The sequence below is a fragment of the Stegostoma tigrinum genome, chromosome 3 (genome assembly GCF_030684315.1).
Source record: "Stegostoma tigrinum isolate sSteTig4 chromosome 3, sSteTig4.hap1, whole genome shotgun sequence".
NCBI classification, from domain to species: Eukaryota; Metazoa; Chordata; class Chondrichthyes; order Orectolobiformes; family Stegostomatidae; genus Stegostoma; species Stegostoma tigrinum.
Window position 1 is genome coordinate 26,973,575 of NC_081356.1, and position 7,394 is coordinate 26,980,968.

The following is a 7,394-nucleotide window of genomic DNA, read 5'->3' on the forward strand; positions in this document are numbered from 1 at the left end:
AGAACTGAGAGAGTATTAAACTGTTAGAAGAATATCTCTGGGATGCAATGGCAAAACAAGACCCTATCTCCCTTCTCAGGTGGATGTAATAGATTCTGTCGCAATTTTTTCAAAGAGGAGCAGGTAAGTTCCCCACTGTGTTCTGGCCAATATGTATCTCTCAACCATCATCACTGAGGTAAGCACAATATTTGGTTATTAATGCAATGCAGTTTGGGGGACCTTGCGGTGTGTAATTTAGCTGCAACGTGACCACATTTCAATACATGGTATAAATGGCCATCTTGCTGCCTGATGGTATGGCAACGATGCTTGCTGTCTGTATTTGTGCAGGAGGTGCTGGTGACTGCATGATGGTGCAGCCTTCATCTAGGCTTTAATTTAGCAGTAAAACAATGATGGGTTGTGCAATCACAACGGGATATCCCTAGCTGTGATAAAGAAAGTTTTGACTAATCGTGGGGTTGATATGAAAAACTCCAGTCAGTTGAAGTGGTAAAAATGATGAGGAAATTACCAGACAGGAAACAATCAGTGAAGAAAACAGCAGCAAAGAAATTAAAAGTTGAAGTGGCAAAATCTGAAGTGAGGACAACTCTCTGAAGAAAGTTGAACTCATAATGATTCTTGTCCCCTGTTTGGAGTCATTCTCCACAGGGATCATTTCAAATTAATACAACATTCAATCTGTCAAGTCGTCTTTTTTTGTCATCAGATGTGTAATAGGTATTTCACTTGGCCTCTTTGTGAATCTGCACTCTTTGTGCCACCTAGAGGTGATCTTTACATGGTTCACAGCCTTCAAGAAACATACTTCAATAAGTTGTAAAGTGTATTGGATTTCCTGAGGTTTGAATGGAGCTGTAAGAATGCTCATCTGTCTTTTTATGTATAACCAATTACCAACTCGAACTGGACGGAGGGGCAGAAATCTAACAGAAACAAAACCAAGAAACAATATTGGTTATGGAATGGTCACATTAGCTGAGAACTGTTCTGAAATCAACAATTGTAAAGTTGTTGCAACTGTGAAAATAATCAAATTCAACTGACAATTATAGAATAATCTTCAAGAGATAGGTTATTTGTTTTGAAACTCTTATTGCTTGGAGAAAAATATCCTTTGGATGAAAGGCCACAAAATGGATGTGGAAAAGTGCATATCTCTTGCTTTGGTGCTATTAAGACAGGAGCTATATTCCATCGTATAGGGGTTACCTGAACATAAAGCTCCATATAGGAGCTGGTGTCCCAATGTTACACAATTCTAAATCATTGTTTAAAGAAGTGACTCCTCAAATAACCCATTGTTACCTTTCAATCATGTTAGTGGCACTTACATTTTAAATAGAAACACCACAAAGTCACTGAGGTAAGGCAAAAACAAGAAACTTTAAACTTTATCAGTAATCTTATAAACCTGGCATTTACAAAATAGAAATAGGCCATTCAGCCCAATTAGTCTACATTCATGTTTGTGCTCCACATGAGACTTCTCCTACCTCTACTTCATCTCATCCTCTCAATATGCTCTTTTGTCTGAACAAAAAGACCTTGGAGTACAGGTTCATAGTTCCTTGGAAGTAGAGTCCCAGGTAGACAGGATAGTGAAGAAGGTATTTGGTAAGCTTGCCTTTATTGGGCAGTGCACTGAGTATGGGATTTGGGAGGTCATGTTGTGGCTGTACAGTACATTGGTTAGGCCACTTTTGGAATACTGCATGCAATTCTGGTCACCCTGCTATTGGAAGGATGTTGTGAAACTCGAAAGGGTTCAGAAAAGATTTACAAGGATTGTTGCCAGGTTTGGAGGGTTTGAGCTATAAGGAGAGGCTGAATAGGCTGGGGCTATTTTCCTTGAGCATCAGAGGCTGAGGGGTGACACTATAGAGGTTTATAAAATCATCAGGGGCATGGATAGGGCGAGCAGCCAAGATCTTTTCCCTGGACTAGGGAAATCCAAAACTAGAGGGCATAGGTTAAAGGTGAGAGGGCAAAGATTTAAAAGCGACTTAAGGTGCAACTTTTTCACGCAGAGGGTGGTGCATGCATGGAATGAGCTACCAGAGGAAGTGGTAGAGGCTGGTACAATGACATTTACTTGGTGTCTGGATGAGTATATAAATAGAAAGGGTTTAGAGGGATATGGGCCAAATACTGGCAAATGAGACTAGATTCATTTAGGATATCTGGTCGGCATGGTTTGTTTCTGTGCTGTACAGCTCCATGACTCTGTGATTGGGTACTTCGACAGCATGCAGACAACAGGCTGGGAAACCCCAGTAAAAGTGTGCAGCAATCATTTGCAATGCCACGGTACAGTGAGACAGGTCAATTCTATCAGCAAGGCCTAATCATAGTCAACTTCATCGCTGACTACAAACTACAACCCAATGTCAATTGTATATTATTGTTCTACAATTAGACAACAGTGCCCCCTACATGTCAACTTTTTGCTGTCATGAGAGATGGATTAGTCAAGTAATTTGCTGAGAGATGCCAGAATTATTGTATTCTCACAAGTTATAAGGGACACTTGTTTTTTACAATCTGCAGCATACATCAAATCAGAAATTGTTGTTCTGATACTTGGAAAGCGTGAGCAGTCTGTTGTGATTTTATATTTAAGAACAAGCATATCTGTGCTGAGGCCTCAATGACTAGAGTTACAGTATAGAAGGTCACATCTCTGAATTTCATCGATAATGCACAGTTGGGTTTCTCAGTAAGCAGTGCTGATAGAAGGGCAAGATTACAAAATGATACTGATTGGTCAAGCGAAGGCTGGGCAAAACTGCATGCAAATTTGAGGTCAACCATTTTAGAGCTAAATAAAAGCATAAACAGTATAAACTGGTTAGAAAAGCAGCCTCACAGCGCCAGGGACCCGGGTTCGATTCCAGCCTCGGGCAACTGTCTGTGCGGAGCTTGCACATTCTCCCCGTGTCTGAGTGGGTTTTCTCCGGGTGCTCCGGTTTCCTCGCACAGTCCAAAGATGTGCAGGCTTGGTGGAATGGCCACACTAAATTGCCCATAGTGTTCAGGGGTGTGTGGGTTATAGGGGGATGGGTCTGGGTGGGATGCTCCAAAGGGTGGTGTGGACTTGTTGGGCCAAAAGGGCCTATTCCCACACTGTAGGGAATCTAATCTAATCTAAACAGTGGAGGTGCAGACACATACCTGAGCAGAAAAGGGAAATCATGAAAAAGGTGCAGAAATGCTGGCCGTTGCATGTACAGAACTAGAATACAAAGCCCTTGGAGAATGATGAGCACCACACCTTAGAAACAATATATTGGCCTTGGAAAAGTGCAGCGCAGATTCTTTTGGGGGAGCATGACGAATCTGTTTGGGCAGATGGGCAGGAAGTCAACATCCATATCATTTCTTTAAGGGTCGAAGGTCCTAACACCATATTTAAATACTACCTAGAAAGGCATCCCTTCTCTGCAAGCCTGAAGCATCAATTAACCTCTTGGAGTTAATGCCAGCAGGTAAACATTCTGGCTGTACCTACCCTCCCTTTGCAACCTGCCTCCCTTGGCCAGACCGACTTTCAGTCTTGGCCAGTTTCCTTGACCCATGTTTGTTACACTCCAGCAGCCCTCCTTTCCTCCCTCAGTCATCCTCCATGCCCTGTGCACCTTGGACTATTGACACTGAATAACAATCAAAGATAAATATTGCCCAAAAAGGATGAGCCAACAGCTCCTCCCTCCAAAGTCCAGCAAGTACAATGTTGTACCTGAGATAACAAGGTGTAGAGCTGGCTAAACACAGCAGGCCAAGCAGCATCAGAGGAGCAGAAAAGCTGATGTTTCAGGCCTAGACCCTTCTTCAGAAAAATGTTATATCTACTGCACATCTCTTAGAAGCAATTAAGAATCAGAAGCAATCAGTTTGCTATCTTTTGGAGAGTTTCATTAGGAAATGGAACTTCATTCTGGTGAGCTGGCCCATTATTGAGTACTCATGAGATACTCCGGGTCATTATGAGCACCTTGTCGGAGGCATATGAGAACATGGGTCTAACCCTAAACATTCACAAGACAAAGGTCCTATATCAAGGTGGCCTGGCATTGTAGAACGCACGCACAATCATCAAGGTCCACAGAGAGGCCTTAGATAATGTTGACCATTTCCAATACCTCAGAAGTGTCCTGTTGGCCAAAGCAGCTATTGAAGAAAAGATCCAGCACCATCTTCTGCGTGCTGGTGCAGCCTCTGGCCGCTTAAGGAAAAGGGTATTCTAGAGCAACAACTTCAGATTCTGGCTCTGAGATGTGGATTGTCCATAGCAGATACCATAAGACACTGGAACAGAACCACATAGGCTGCCTGCACAAGATCCTGTGAATCTGCTGGGAAGAAAGATATTCCAACATCAGCATCAAGGCACTGACCACCCCTGACTGGCTACAATGGGCCGGGGTCTTTGTTTGCATGACTGATGCAAGGCTTTCCAAGCAGGAGCTCTATTCTCAGCTTCGAAACAGCAGGAAAGTCCCAGGTGGACAGAGGAAGTACTTCAGTGATGCTCTCAAGGTCTCACTGGTGAAGTGCAGCATTCCCATAGACACCTGGGAATCACTGGTCCAAGACCATCCAAAGTGGAGGAGGAGCATCCAGGAAGACTTCGTGCACCTGAAGACTTGCCGTTGAGAAAAAATAGAAGCCAGGCGAAAACAGCGCGCTGCCACACCAATGCCCAACCCACCCCTTCCCATGACCACCACCTGATCTAAGTGTAACAGAATCTGTGGTAGCCACATTGTTCTGTATAGCCATCTACAGTCTCACACTGACAGTGAAAAAGATGTCCTCGCCTGTAAGGGACCGCTGATGAAGCTCATGAGATGGAAACACATGCAGAGGGACTCTCCATGCTTGCCGTTGAAAAGCTGAATGCACCTTTGAAGATCCAAGAATTTAATTGCAAACTTTCTTCGCAGCTACTGAACCTGATTTTTGGCCTCTGCGCAATGAAGGTCCCACGCTTCGCTTGATTTTCACTCCCAGGGGCAGCATAAAACTCCACTCCTGGCCTCCGAGGGTTAAATTGCCAGAAGACTGGATACACAACTGTGACATTCCCAGGAATTAAAAAATTTCTGTTGTTTGGGCAGTCTAGGATTGGATGGCGGGGGAAGGGGCAATGACATAAAAATTTCCTAGGATGGTGATGGCGAACACGAGGGGGCATAGCTTTAAATTGAGGGGTGAAAGATATAGGATAGATGTCAGAGGTAGTTTCTTTACTCAGAGAGTAGTAAGGGAATGGAACGCTTTGCCTGCAACGGTAGTAGATTCACCAACTTTAGGTACATTTAAGTTGGATAGGCATATGGACGTACATGGAATAGTGTAGGTTAGATGGGCTTGAGGTTGGTATGACAGGTCGGCACAACATCGAGGGCCAAAGGGCCCGTACTGTGCTGTAATGTTCTATGTTCTAAAGCCAGCTTTTTAAGGTCTTTTAGTTTGAAAAGCTACTTGAGGTTTGGCATTCTCTTCTGCAACTGAAAGTTGATGCTAGATCAGTTGTAGACAGATTCTTGTTAACCAAAGGAATTAGGGCTGTGAGTAAAGTTGGGATGAAGTTAAGTCACAGAGGAATGAATGGTAGACCAGGCTCTGAAGGCTGAATGGTCTCCAACTTTTAGCAGGTCCCTTAGGAGGACAGACCCAGCATTCCAATCTCTCCAAATGGTTGAAAATTCAAGCTTTGGATAAATACTTGCAGAGAAAAGATTTACATGACCACGGGGAATGAGTAGAGTGGAACTAATTGGGTAGATCTACCATTTTGCACTATAGGCCAAATGGCTTAGATATGTCTCGGACAATCTCTAATATTAAGGGGGAGGACTCACCAAATTGATGGAATTTGCAGTAAAACTCTTTTATAGGGTTAATGAGCAAAAAATTCCAATATTTTATTAAGTACCTCAGGTGAAAAGGCATATTGGGAAGAATCCATTTTCCTGTGATTTCATTGTGAAAGCTCCCTGTAAAGGGCCAAGGTCAAATTTGTTAAGAATTAAATAGGAAAGGAAACATTGAGACAAATCCTAGTATCTGTCTGAGGTGAGGCCAGACTTTTCACTACCTTCTTCTCCTATGTTGAGCTTTCAATCACATGTTCACATCATCTCTAAGCGAAACTATTTTCACCTTTGTTAGTTTTTTTCAGAAACACACCTCAGCTCATCTGCTGCTCAAATCTACAGCCATGTCTTTGTAGGAACATGAGTACAGGATTGAGCTATTCAGTTTGCTCTGCTATTCACTAGATCATGGCTGATCATCCACCTTAATGCCTCTTTCCCACACTAACCTTGATATCCTTAGTAACTAAAAAAATCTACCTGTCTTGAACATGCTCAATAATTGAGCTTCCACAGTCCCTTGGGGTATAGAATTCCAAAGGTTCACCACCCTCTGAGTGAAGGAATTCCCCTTATTTCAGATTTCAATAGCCTGCCCTTTATCCAGAGATTATATCCTTTGCTTTTAGTCTTACCAATCATGGAAACATCTTACCTACAAGTGCCCTGTCATGCCCTGATAAGAATTTTGTAAGTTAGATCATTCTTTAAAACTCTAGAGAATGCAAACTCAGTCTTCGCTATCCCTCCTCGTAAAGCAATCCCACCATCCCAGAGATTAATCTGGTGAACCTCTATTGCACTCCCTTATTACCTCTACACTTGACTATTCCAACTCCCAGCTGGTCTCCCACACTCTACCCTCTGTTAATTTGGAGTCACCCAAAACTCTGCTGCCAATATCCTGACACCGAGTCCCATTCATCTATCTTCCTTGTGCTTACTAATATCAAAGGTTTTTGGATACGCAAAGCCTCAATCTTACAACTCACATTCTTGTTTTCAAATTCCTCCAATCTCTCACCCATCCCTATTTCTGTAACCTTCTCTAGCTCTACAATCCTCCACATATGTTAATTGTTCCAATATTGGTGATCATGCCTTCAGTTGCTGAGCTCTAGAATTTCCTCCCTAAATCCCTCTGCCACCTTCTCCTCCTTTAAAGATGCTCCCTAAATCATACCTCAATGACAAGCTATTAGTCACCTCTCAGAATGTCTCCCTATATGGCTTAGTGTCTTATTTTGTTTCAAAATATTCCTGTAAAGCACCTGATATTTTATTGCATTAAGGGTGCTACATAAACAATAAATTGTCGTAAAGTGGAAGCTAGACAATGTCAAATTAGTGTTTTGGAGTTTGTTGGTAGGAGGAGAAAGGGATGTCTGAGGGTGGTAAGGAATTGTAACATTCTGAGCTCCCAAGAATGAATGAGTTGGAAAAGGTACATCTTGTCGAATTTTTTACAATTCCAACAGTTTCATGATACTTTTACCAAAACCAATA